General features: G+C 44.4%; 1 pseudogene; it reads right to left on the bottom strand.

Moving 5' to 3' along the window:
* Positions 1 to 9,581: 9,581 nt before the first annotated feature.
* Positions 9,582 to 9,672, bottom strand: LOC142442017 (U6 spliceosomal RNA; annotated as a pseudogene).
* Between the last annotated feature and the right edge of the window lie 3,390 nt (positions 9,673 to 13,062).

Consider the following 13,062-nt stretch of genomic DNA (forward strand, 5'->3'; position numbering starts at 1 on the left):
TTATTCAGTAAATAATATTAAATCCTCCCCTTCCAAAAGTAACTCAGACCCATGGCCATTAGATTGATTCTCACTTATACCCGCACAAACCAAATATAATGTCATCTAGTCCATTCTAGTTTATAGCAACCATATAGAATGGAAGCAAGCATGTAGAATAGAGTACAAGTGCCCCTTTGGGGTTCAATGATTGTAAATCTGTATGGGAGCCCGCAGCCTCATATTTCTCCTGTGAAGGGACCAAAAATAAGTAAATAAAACCAAACTCCCTGCCACGAGTCAATTCCAACTCATTACCCATGCTGTAGCACAGGACAGACTGGGCCCTGTGGGCGTCTCAGACGGTGGGTCCTTCACAGGAGTCGAAAGCTTTGTCTGTCTTTCACAAGACAGCTGGCGGCTTTGAACTGCTATACATTCAATCACAGAGCGTTTGGAGTTTGGGGTACCCATTAGCAGTCACCACAACCCCTAATGCATAGACGATAAACCCAGTGCCATCAAATCAATCCCAACTCGTGGATTAAAGCTCCCCTAAGGGGTGTCTAGGGTTGGAATCTTCATGGAATTGACTGCCACGTGGTCCTCCTGCAGAGAGGTTGATGGCTTCAAACTGCTGACCTTGCAATTAGCAGCTCAACTTGTACCCAACGACACCACCGGGGCTCCTCAAAGTAAAAACGTTTAATCCAACTGCCATAGAATTATTCTAATTCAGTGACCCTCTAGGTCAGTCCAGATTCATCCCTGTGGGGTTTTGAGACTGTCTCTCTTTGAGAATAGACAGCCTCCTCTTTCTCCCACCAAGTGGCTGGTGCTTTCTAGCTGCTGACCCTGCGGTGAGCTGCCTACCATAAACCACTGTGCACGAGGGCTCCCGGCAAGCAGTACTTTACTTGCTTTTCTGTCTCTATGGATTTACATATTCTGAGTCTATCACAGAAACAGAATCATACGATATGCAGTCTTTCGTGATTGTCTACTTTAGTACTGCTTTGACTATCCATATTACTGCACGGATCGGCACTTCATTTTTCTAGCACCATAATAATTGTAGAGGTGCATCACTCGTCTTCTTGTTATCCTTTCGTCCGTTTTTCGACATTTGGGTTGTTTGCACTTTTGTCAGTTATTCTTACACCTGCTGTGAGTATTTTTGTACAGGTTAGTGTGTAGACATTACTTCTGTTCTCTGGGAATATATCTAGACCTAGTGGCACTTGTGGGATAAAGGTTGGGCTGCCAACCACCACGTGGGCGGTTCAAACCCACCAGCCACTTTGCAGGAGGAATTTGAGGCTGTCTATGCATGTGAAGATTTGCAATCTCAGAGACCCTATACAGGGTCACTGGGAGCCTGACTTGGCTTGAGAGCAGTGAGTTTGTGCCTGTTGTAGTGAATTATGGGTTGATCGGGAGCCCATAAGGTCAGCATTTTGGGCCCAGCAGGCTCCTTCTAAGAGAAAGACAAGGGGTTTTAGTCCCATAAAGATAGATAATTTCATTAACCCACAGGGGCATTCTCCCTGCCCATTGGGCTCGCACGAGTCAAAATTGACTCCACAGCAGTAAACGTTTTTGTTTGTTCATTTAGGCACGTGCTCTTTTTTAGGCTGTGTACTTCATATGGTACTTCCAGGTAATTAATATTTTGAAGATTGTTTTCCAAGCTGCATATTTTATATTCCCATTTACAAATATCTGGGAATTTCACTTTTCCACAATTGTACAAACGCTTGCTATAGTGTTTTTGCTTGTTTTATTATGTTCAATTTAATGGATGTGAGACGATATCTCATTGTGGTCTTGATTTGTATTTCCTTATGATAAATAATGTTGAACACATTTTATGTACTTATTGGCCTTTTGCACATCAATTCAGACCTTTAGAGAAATTTAAGAATTGGTTTATTTTGGGCCCTACTCGATACTATCCCTACGATAGAAATCACTGAAGATATGGGTGCTATAGCAAAGTGTGGTGAAGAAATCAGATGGGGCCTGGCTATGAGAAAGAATAGTGTCTAGGGCAGAGGTTCTCAGCTTTCCTCATGCCGCGACCCTTTCATACAGTTCCTCATGTTGTGGTGACCACACCCAACCATAAAATTATTGTCATTGCTCCTTCATAACTGCAATTTTGCTACTGTTATGATTTGGGCAAAGGGTGAAAGGGTCGTTCGACTCCCAAAGGGGTCACGACCCACAGGTTGAGAACTGCTGGTCTAGGGACTTAAAGGTTTGTCTGAAAACAAGCAACCATCTAAATGAAGTGTCAACTAACTACACAGAAGCAGCCCACTGGCCTGTGTGATCCAAAGATGGAAAATAATCAAATCCAAGAATGGAGATATGAACCATATTAGAGCTTAAATTCTGAGCTCCGAGTTCACAAAAGGTTATGGATGATAGTGAAATCCCAGATCCATCTGCAGGGCGTCCACGAGGATTAAGCCTCCAGGAAATCCCCTCTGACCATTGGCCAGGGATGTGAACAGCCTTGCTGGCAGACTGAGTGCATTGGACAGTGGATTAATGCAGATGGTTAAAATGTAACACCTTATCATTTATTCTCCCTTTGATTAAAAATTTGTTCATTTTTAGTATTTTCTGCTTTCTTTTTGGTTGAGGTTTTTCTGCTTTATTTTGTTTTTGTTGCTGGGTTTTAGTCCCCCCCCCCCTTTGTCAATGAACTCTAGGATGGGTATATCTATAGAGGCAGAAACTGGATTTAGTTTTCAGGATTATAATCAGGGAGCTTGGAGGGCAATGGGCAATGGGAGCTTATAATGAGTACAAGAAATGCCTCATTAACATGACAGAGGTTGGGGTTTACAACACATCACAGTGGAGGTGGAACTCCATCGCCTCATGTTGGCGATGATTACATCTTTAAACTGCCAACTCTATCCTTGCACAACTGCCAAATCACCGAGAATCCTGTCCTAGCCAACATGACACATATTTCTGGAGGGCACAACCCAGTCTATTGACTGCTCACCTCCCATTGGCTGCAGCCAGGGCTCAAACATCATACCCCTTTGGAGGATGGCTGAGGACGAGCAGTGTTTCACAGACTCGATGGCCACCTAACAACACATCCCATCTCTCGAAGGCCATGCATTAATTTCTTTCATGTCTTACCAGCTTTTTGTTGTGGGCATTTTAAGTAATTTTTAAAAGGGGCAACCGAGGAATCAGATCCATCCCTCTCTAGGGTTTGCAGTTCCTGCCGGCATTTATTTACTTTCCTGAACTTTGTGTAAAGTCTGCATTCTTGGTGCATGTGTCTAGTGACGCCTCTTTAGTGACCACGTGACTGTTAGATAGAGACTACCTGAACTAATAAGTTCCCTTGCCTTGACTGAGAGGATCTGCATATGTGCTGGTGAGACAGGCAGGGATGTGGGTGAAAAACTGGATCCAACTCTATTAGGCTATGTTGTCTAAAGAAACAAACCCAGGACACTTATAAATGTGTAAGGAAGAGCTTTATATCTAGAAGTAATTTTATATCAAGTGTCCCAGTCTACTCCAACTCAAGTCTATGGGTCCAATGCAAGCCAGAGCTCTCTCTTTCTTTTCAGATGTCAAAGGTAAAACAGGAAGCAGGGAGATCACAGACTGACAGGTACAGAGTTGAGTGGATCCAAGGGTGGTAGGAACAGAACAGGGTGCTGGCACCTCCCAGTCAGCAGCCCATATGGGACCAAACCTGGGGGGCAGATCCAGAATCCCAGAAAGCAGGGAGGGTAAAGTAGCAGAAAGAGAGTGGAGTTCTCACTGTCTCTCTTAGGAAAAGGCCGTACTCCCAAGCAGGCCACATCATGCTGTGACCTGATTGATAGGTTGGACTCCACCCCTACATGTTCACACAGGTTCAAGTTGACATAAAATCCAACTGTCACGCCAACCTTAGAGGTTAAATGACCCTGGGGGAAGAAAGAGTAATGTCATTAAACTAGATGAGAGCCATCCTATTAGTGGTTAAGGGTTTTGTTTTTTAATAATCTAGTTCTTTTGTTTCTAGTATAATTTACTCATTTTAAATGACATACCATTGGTTACAGGTGCTAGGTAGGCGCAGTCACGATCAATCTGACCATTTTCTAATCTCTCTGAGGGGCCAGTGGGGCCCCCGTGACACAGTGAATCAGGAGCTGGGCTGGTAGCTGCAAGGTAACCTTTCAGAACCCACCAGCTGTTCTGTGGGAGAAACATGAAGCGTCTCTGTCCTGTCGAGATTTACAGCCTCAGAAATCCCACAGGGGCAGTTCTGCTCTGTCCTATAAGGTTGCTATGAGTCAGAATCCACTCAGTGGGAGGGAGTATGAATAAATGACGGGTGGTAGTAATGGCCAGCTAGACCTGCGAGGGGAATCAAGACCAGATCCTTGGAGATGGCAAAGTGCACATGTGTGGTGACACATGTGACAGAGCCCTTGATGAAAGTAACCGCTGGGAATAACCCAGCACTTGCCTCCAAACCCCACCTTGAATAATGAACAGGTATGAGTTCCACCCTTGAAAAAACGTTGCCAAGTTCTCTTCAGAGAGGCTGTTGCTTAAGTCATTTGACTAGCACTCTCATTTTCAGCTCACGAAGTATAGATAAACTTGGTCTGCAGGAAACTCTGAAGCTAGCTCAATTTATTCTTAAGTGGCAGGAGCAAGGCTCCTACGAATCCTCGGAAGGTCCTATGACCCCTCTGGATGGTAATCCTAGGACACACCTTTACATTCTTCTGTGTCCTCAGAATATACCAGAATTTCTCAGAATTCCCCACACACTTCTCATTCCTCAGCTTTTTAAGTGTTTTGGTCAGCTTATTTTCCCAGCTGTTATCACTGCCTCAAGCAGCTCCAGTGCTAAATGCTCAATAGCAATTCTCTTTTGGACAAATGCATGGTAGTTACATAATTTCATGTTAACTTGAAGATATGTAACAGTGCAGGGGTGGTATTCAATCTGTCAGTCAGGTCACTGCCTGATGGTGCCTCCTTGTGGGCCTGGCCATTCTCTGGGAGCCTCTCCTATCTCTCAGCTTCCACTTTCCTGCTGGATGCGAGAGTCCTGCCATTGGATCCATACAACTTTGCACACACCAGCCTGTGATCTTCCTGCACTCTGCACCATTGAATGTGGCTGCATGAGTCTGAAAGGAACTTATAGACTAGTATCGGACTATGGACTTGATTTGGACTAGGCTGGGATGTATTCTTGGTATATAATTACTTCTTGATATAAAGCTCTTTCTTATACATATATGAGTGTGTTAGTTTGGGTTGACTAGAGAAACAAATCTAGAGACCCTCATAAGTGCGAAAGAGAGAGTTTTATATCAAAGAGTAATTGTATATCAAGAAAACATCCTGGCCCAGTCAAGATCAAGTCCATAGTTCGCTATTAGCCCATATTCTCGATACTAATCCACATGTTCTTCTACAGACTCACGCAACACCTGCAATGATACTGGAGGCAGGAAGATTGCAGGCCAGTGGGTGAAAAGTCTTGTGGATTCATCTCAGCACTGAAGCAGCTCTCCATGTGGCTCCTCCAGCTCCAGGGCTCTGGCTGCCATCAGCGCAGCTCCATCTGGCTTTTCAACAGAATGTCTTGCATAGAAAGAGTGTGCCCTGCTTCCAGGGAAGAAGACAGGAGTTCCTAGAATCCTCAGGACATGGCCATGCCCACACAGAGGTGTTACAATGGCCATGAACCTGATTGACAGGCTAGACTGCACCCCTTGGCTCAAGGTGACCAGAGAGTATGTAACTGCCACAATGAGTCACTGGATTTGCTTTTCTAGTCATCCTAGCCTAACTCAAATGCCTATGGGAAAAGCTGTCCTTGCTGAGAGGGCCAAGACACACCAAATAACGACAAGCTTTGGAGAAATACCAGTAAGCTCAGATGATGGCAAATCTCTGTGGACGAGCCTGTTTTGCTTCCTCCAATGTCTGTCAGACAGCTGTTTCTCATGGCTACCGTAATGCAAGCATATTGGCTTTCAGACTTATTGTGTAGCTGGATAAAAAGAAAACAAAGAGCTTCCGATTCATAGCCGCCCATGGGTTTCTAAAGCTGCAAATCTTTAGGGGGCAGACGGCTGCCTCTCTGCTGTTGGGTTCAAACGGCTGACTTTGCAGTTAGCAGCCCCATGTGTAACCCACTAAACCATCTGGAATGAAGGGGAAATTGAACTACCACAAAACTCATCCTTCACTGAAATAGAGCCACTTGTCCTTTACCATTCCTGGGATTACTGGAAATCGGTGGCCCATTGTCACATTTCTGGAAAAAAGTTATTTTTTGCCATTGTTCTGGTTCCTATGGAGGCGTGGATTTTCAGAGGGTCTTAGCTGCCACGGGGCCCTTGGGGTGCAGGGCGTACAGATTGGGCGGCGAATGAGAAGGCCTCTGGGGGAAGGAGGTGGCTTTCTGCGCCCTTAGAGACTTACAGCCTCAGAAACTTGAAGGGGCAGTTTCTATGTTGTCCTACAGAGCCACTGAGTCAGAATCAAGTCCACAGCAGGGAGGTTGGGTTGGTTTTGGGGAGGTTTTGTTTTAACTCTGCCATGTCCACTGTCATACAAACCAGTGAAATGTATTTACATAAGTGGAAAACATATTTCTAAAGTTCTAAAGACTAGAGAGGCCAGGGGAGATGAGGCATTCTCAATTTGTGTCTGATTGGCACTGTGTTTCCTGTGTGCATGTACGCCACTTATCAGAAGTAGTTCTTTTCGCAGCGTGCTCATTTGCTTACAACTGTGAGAGCAAATGATAACGATGGTAGATGATACCATTTCCTTCCATTTCTGTCAATGTTTCCGTGCTGTCCACAGCGTTTTTAATGGCTAATTCCTCCAAAGTGGACAGCCCATGTCTTCTCCATAGTCTGTTCTCAGTCTGGAAGCTCTACTGAAACCTCCTTACTGGGGGCGACCCTGCTGGTATTTGAAGTGCCGGTGATACAGCTTCCAGCATCACGCGATACAGGAGGCACTGCACGACAAACGGACATGTGGCGGTGCTGGAGCAGAATCATGGAAGTGCTGTGGATTGCCAGGAGAACAAACAAATCTATCTTGGAAAAATTACAACCAGAGTGGTGCTGAGAGGCAAAGGTGGCGAGAGTTCGTTTCATGTTCTTTGGACATGTTGTCAGGAGAGAGCAGTCCCTGGAGAAGGACGTCGTTCTTGGTAGAGGGGCAGCACAAAAGAAGAAGCCCTGGACACGGTGGATGGACACACCGGCTGCAGCAATGGCTCAAACTTAAAATCAAGTGTGAGGATGGCGCAGGGCTGGGAAATGTTTGAGTCTGCTGTACAGAGGGTCACTGCAAGTCAAAACCAAAGAGATGGCACCACCAACAAGATTTCCTTGCCCCATGGTGTTGTTTGTAACACTCCAAAGAAATTGATTAAAGAATTTTCTATTAATCTTCTGAGGACATGTGTTGGACGGGGTTCTCTAGAGAGACAAACCAGATTGCTAGTAATTATATATAAATATATTTATAAAGATAGATATATAATACAAGAAATGAACCGTTAAATTATATACAGATAGATAATATAAGAAATTAACAGTTAAATTATAAAGCAGTGAGACACTAGAAGTCCTTTAAGGCTTGAGAGCCGCCAGTTGCCAGTCCCCTACTGTAGAGAGAGCTGGGCTATATATACCCAGGCAGCAAACAGCAAGGCCGGTCCCCAACTGTCATCAACTGTCAGTCCCCAGCTCCAGAGAGGAACATTCCAATCTTGTGGGCTTAAAGCGACCTCAACTTACAGCGACACAGTCCACAGGCTAGGCATCCCACAGGTAGTGTACTCCTTTAAACTGAGGCACAGAACAAGCAAGGCGAGGCTCACCAAGCCATTTATCCCTCTGTCCTTCAGTTAATCCTACTTGTGTTTATTGGCCAGGCTGGCACAATAAACTGTCGCAGGACATATGCTTTTATCATCAAGGTTCATTATCTTTCTATTATAGGTTAAATGTCCTTAATTCTGAGGAGAAGGAAAACTCTTATAAGTGTTGCATTCTTTAGTTAGAAGCAGTGTAAATTTAAAGTCTAGTCACCTGGTGATATAGTGCTTACACATTGGACTGCTAACTGCAAGGTCAGAAGTTTGAAACCAGCAGCTGCTCTGTGGGAGAAGGTTGAGACTTTCCATTCCCATAAAGATTGACAGTCTCAGAAACCCAAAGGGGGCAGTTCTAGTCTGTCCTAAAGGGTCACTATAAGTTAGAATTGACTTGATGGCATGTGGGATTATAAAGAGATTTCTCCCAAGTTGTCGGCCCCAAATATATGTTAGATTTAGGACACTTCTTGCAGCTAATGATAAATGATTGTCAAGTTACCTCCCTGAAGGCAATCAGTTGCCAGACTACTGTCCGGTCCCACCACAAGTAGGGCCCATTTGTTCCTCTTAAGGACAATGGGCTACTTCTCCTTAAAGTCTTGTGACCATTAGCTTGGTTCCTGTGGGGTGGGTTTACTTCCTACTGAAAATGGTTTCTATAGTGAGCTAGAGAACAGATCAAACCTGCTCAGTGACATCCAATGTTAGGCTGCCATTCTGAATCTAGGATCTGCCCTTCTTGTCACATGTGTACCCCCAATCCCTCCTCTTCCTATTGCATGTATATCCCTAGATTGTCCCCCTCTCATTGCTGTATAACCTATAGTACAACCCCTTCCTGTGGTGTATGTCTTTACCTGTAATTAGTGGGTTTGCACTCCCCCCAAAGATATCTAAGCCTTGGTTAGCAATAAAGATCCCTTTTTGGCCTCTGGTTGTCTTCCCCTCTCTCTCCCCCGTCCTTGCTCTGCTGTTCCCTTTCCCCTTGCCCACCTTCCCCTCTCCCTCTCTCCACGTGGACCACCAAGTGGGGCTGAGATGCGCATGCTACCATGAAATGTGTCTGACTCCATTATTTCAATCTCTCTTTTATCTCTGATGTTCTCTAGGACTTTACTATTATATATATATATACATATATATATATATATTGTACAATTGCGCCTATCGAACCCATGGTTAGTTGTGGGGGCCTGGACTTTCACCCACAATGGCAGTGGGTTTTTTGTTTTTTTAAGCGAGTACTTTAGAAATGGCTCCCTCGCATTCCCACTTGCAATTAGAATATAGAATTTTAAAAAACAGCAAACAGACTTTTGTTAGACCTTCAGGGGAATCAGTAAATAGCACTCTCCGGTCTCTACCCAGAGCCAGAATCAATAGAGAGTTAAGTATGGTACACAACATTAAAAATAACTATCTTAAATGTGTTATCGTTTTATGGACATGGCTCTACTATATTTCTTTTGGCAGCTTCAATCTACCTGTCACAGGCTCAGGTGGGTGACATCAAGCTTTTCCACGTAGGGGAAGTCCTTGCCCTCTTGGCAGAGGGCAAGCCAAGACTTAGGTCTGACTTTCATCAAGAGGTAACCTATTTTCTCCCATTGTCCTCCTTGAGGGAGGAATGACAAAGGTGGCCTGAAGAGTCAAGCAATACATTCTCTGGCCTCTGGCAATAACTGACCAAGTGTACAAAGCTAAGAAAAATAAGGATGTCCATGAATTTGTTCAGGGGCCATGCTAATCTTCTCCGTATCATTCCAATTTTAGTTTATGTGCTGCTGAAGTTCGATCCATTGTGATCACAATTACAATGATCCCTATCTGATAGCAAAGCTGTTCGGATCTTGGCCTATGGCTAGTGGGGGTCTGCCAGTGGCTTCATCTGCTGGTTGGTTTGGGGCCCCCATTGTCCTCCATATCCTACAAATTGGGTCTTTGAAATTTAGGCTCTGATACTTTTCCCTTTGTCAAATTTAAATTTTGTTATTGTCATTGAAATATACAAGCTCATGTCAAACCCCCCCTCTTTTTTTTTCAATTGACCTAAAGGCTGAGTAAAACTGTCACCAAAATCCTTAGCTCAGAAGCCCTCCTCCCTGTCAGTAATTGACCTGAGGATTGTTTTTTAAAATTCTCCTCTCCATATCAGAGAGGACTAGCAAATCATACTTCTGGGCAGATGTGTTTCATTTTTTTCCTTTACCAGTGGGATTAGTGAATAAAACCAGTGCCAGCAAAATTTACCTAAAATGCTTTATTTTTATTTCTGTCAATATCGCTCACTAATAATATGTGACACAGGTATAGAAAGGCATGGGAGCTCATGATACGCAGAATCCACGAACAGGAGCGGGAGTGGAGATACCAGAGAGGTAGGGGGAAGAGGGAAAGAAGAGAGAGGAAGGGAGAGGGAGGGAATCTATCGCAATGATCGACACATAATCATACACCCCTCTACAGGGGGAAGAACAACAGAAAACATGAGGGAGGGGAGACAGCGGTGTGAGAAATGAAAATATTGTACAGTCTATCAGGGGGTTATGAGGGGTGAAGTGCGGGAAGAACTGATAGCAAGGGTCCAATGTAAAGTAAATGTCTGGAAAAGAATGAGGTCAACATATGCACAAACATGCCTGATTCAATTGATGTGTGGATTGTGATAAGAGTTGTACAAGCCCCCAATAAAATGATTAAATAATAATATATGGATTTTAACATGCTTTTTCTGCTTCCTGTCACACCCGGCTTGTTTCTTGGATGTTAGAAAAGTCTTGGGCACAGAAATCTCAGGACTGCAGCGTGGTGGATCATCCCTCTGCAGTCCAGGCCAGCCTGCTATAAGCAAGACTTCCCTTAATTCCACTCGGACCTGGTGGTGGGCTTCATTCACTCAAACCCACACCATGCACCTTCGAATCACACAAGCGGTGTACTTCTTCACGTGGACTTAGTTGATTGCTTGTTTGAATGTAAGCCTTTAAGACCTGACACTATTCTGATTGAGAGCCAGGCACCATCTGCTTTCTTCGCTACTTTGTGGTAGTACCCGTTCTTCAGTGGTCATTTCATGAAGTATCGAGCAGGGCCATGTTATCAGAACGAACAGTTCTTGGAGTGGGACTAGAGCTGAGTGGGAGCCCACCATCCATTTCTAGAGTATCTAGTTGTATTAAGCTGTTGGCAAATCCCCACTAGCCATAGGCAAGGGTCAGAAACAGCTTTACTATCAGTTAAAGATCATTGTAATTGTGATTATACTAGATCGACCTTGATACTTGGTCAGGTGATCTCCCTCTTCACACAACCTGAAATTTTTCCAAGTTCAAGTATTTCTTGCTAGTTCCATGACAAAAATTTCTTCCCTGGCCTTTTAAATATTCGTGGGCTGTTTTTTCCTTTCTTACTCACTACTTGTATTTTTATCTTTGTATTGTTATTATTATTTTATCCTTATCACTTTATTTTTTCCGTTGGGTTTTCCAGTTGGTGGAGCACAGAAGTAGATGCATAGAGATAAGAACTGATGCAAAGGTCTATAAGGGAGGTCAGGGGGGGGGGGGTGTGTGGAATGGGGGAGGGAGGGGAGCATGTGGGAGCGAGGAGCGAGCACAAGAACTGATGGTGATTATGTAATCCATTTTAAAAGTGATTTAACCATGAAGAGAAACTGTTTTAAAGTTGATGGGGTCATGACTGTACAACTCTTCTTGATATGTGGACTAAATGCCAATAAAACTGTTCAAAACAAGGATGTTCACAAGATTTCTCCCTCCATTTCATTGAGGGCTCCCCTCATGGTCACTGACCCTCTGCTTTACGAACCACTGCAAAGGGAAAAGTACCTTTGCCGGCGCGCGTGACCTTGCTCTGGCTCTTTGGCAGCAGGCTTTGACGGGTAGGCCAGTCAGCCACACCGAGCAGCCTGTGGTTCCCTTGCCAACACCACGAGCAATTTTAGAGTCAAAAGCCCCCAACAAGGCCCGAGTCTCAGCTCCAGGGGAAGGGGCTGCTCCATGTCCTCGCTCGTCCTCTGTTCTTCAGCATTTACTTAACTTCTCACTAGCCAACCCACTGGTTGTTCCAATTTCCTGTCTGGAAAAGAACCCACTGCTATTTTTAAATGTTTTACTGTGATTGGGGTGAAAGTTGATGACAGAATCAATTTTTTTTCAAGTTTGAGATGTGGGTGAAAGTTTACAGAGCCAACTGCTTTTCCATTCAGCAATTCATAGACGTTTCAATTTTGTTAGTAATTGCGCACGTCAATGTTTCTCTGTTCAAATGATGGTGCGGTTTCTCTCCGGGCCGGTATGGCATTTGCCATTCCTAACTTCTACTCGTGATCTGGGTGGAAGTATCATCTACTCAAGCCAGGCCTTTCGTGGTGCCTCAAACGGAACCATAATCTACCTCACCTTCCCAGCCCCTTCCCTAATTAAAAGACTATGCATTCATTTGTGATGATCGGGGCCCTGGTGGGGTAGTGATTAAGCCCTTGACTAGTAACTTAAAGTTCTGGGGTCAAACCTACCAGCCACTATGTAGGCGAAAAACGTGGCATTTTTCTGTACAACACACAGCCTTGAACCCCCATGGGAACTGACTCAGTGTCAGAGGATCTTGTTTTATTGTCTCAATTTCCCACCACTTGATAATATGGTATAAGAGACCGAGGGGAATGTTTATTTACTGTCATATCCTCAGTGCTTATCAGAGCATGCAACCCAATAGCGGGGTGCGGTAAACTGAGGGACTAGATGAGACTGTAACACAGCAAACTCCTCTATGCTCAAAATTACTGGAAGGCCACCTCTGGCGGGGGAAGACCTTCACGGCAATGAGATATAAATAATCTTAATACATATTCTCACCACTGAACGCAATCCTTCCGGTACCCCTCCATAAAGGAATCATCATAAAGGAGCTACCATAAAGCATGTCTCATACCTGCATCTGGCTATCCCTTGTGTCTGTAGATAAGAACAATCTGGGTCTAGAGCCCAACCCACCATAAAATGTAGAAAACCCTCTTCTGACATCTCTTGCTGATAAAGATCACAGATTGCTCCCCTGGGGAGAGCTAAGGGGCAACTGAGGTCAACTGGCACGAAGTCAAGACACTGAGTCATTTCACTATTATGTTACCCGCTTATCATATTACCCATTGACTGTGTTTG

This window comes from Tenrec ecaudatus, chromosome 2 (assembly GCF_050624435.1).
Source record: "Tenrec ecaudatus isolate mTenEca1 chromosome 2, mTenEca1.hap1, whole genome shotgun sequence".
NCBI classification, from domain to species: Eukaryota; Metazoa; Chordata; class Mammalia; order Afrosoricida; family Tenrecidae; genus Tenrec; species Tenrec ecaudatus.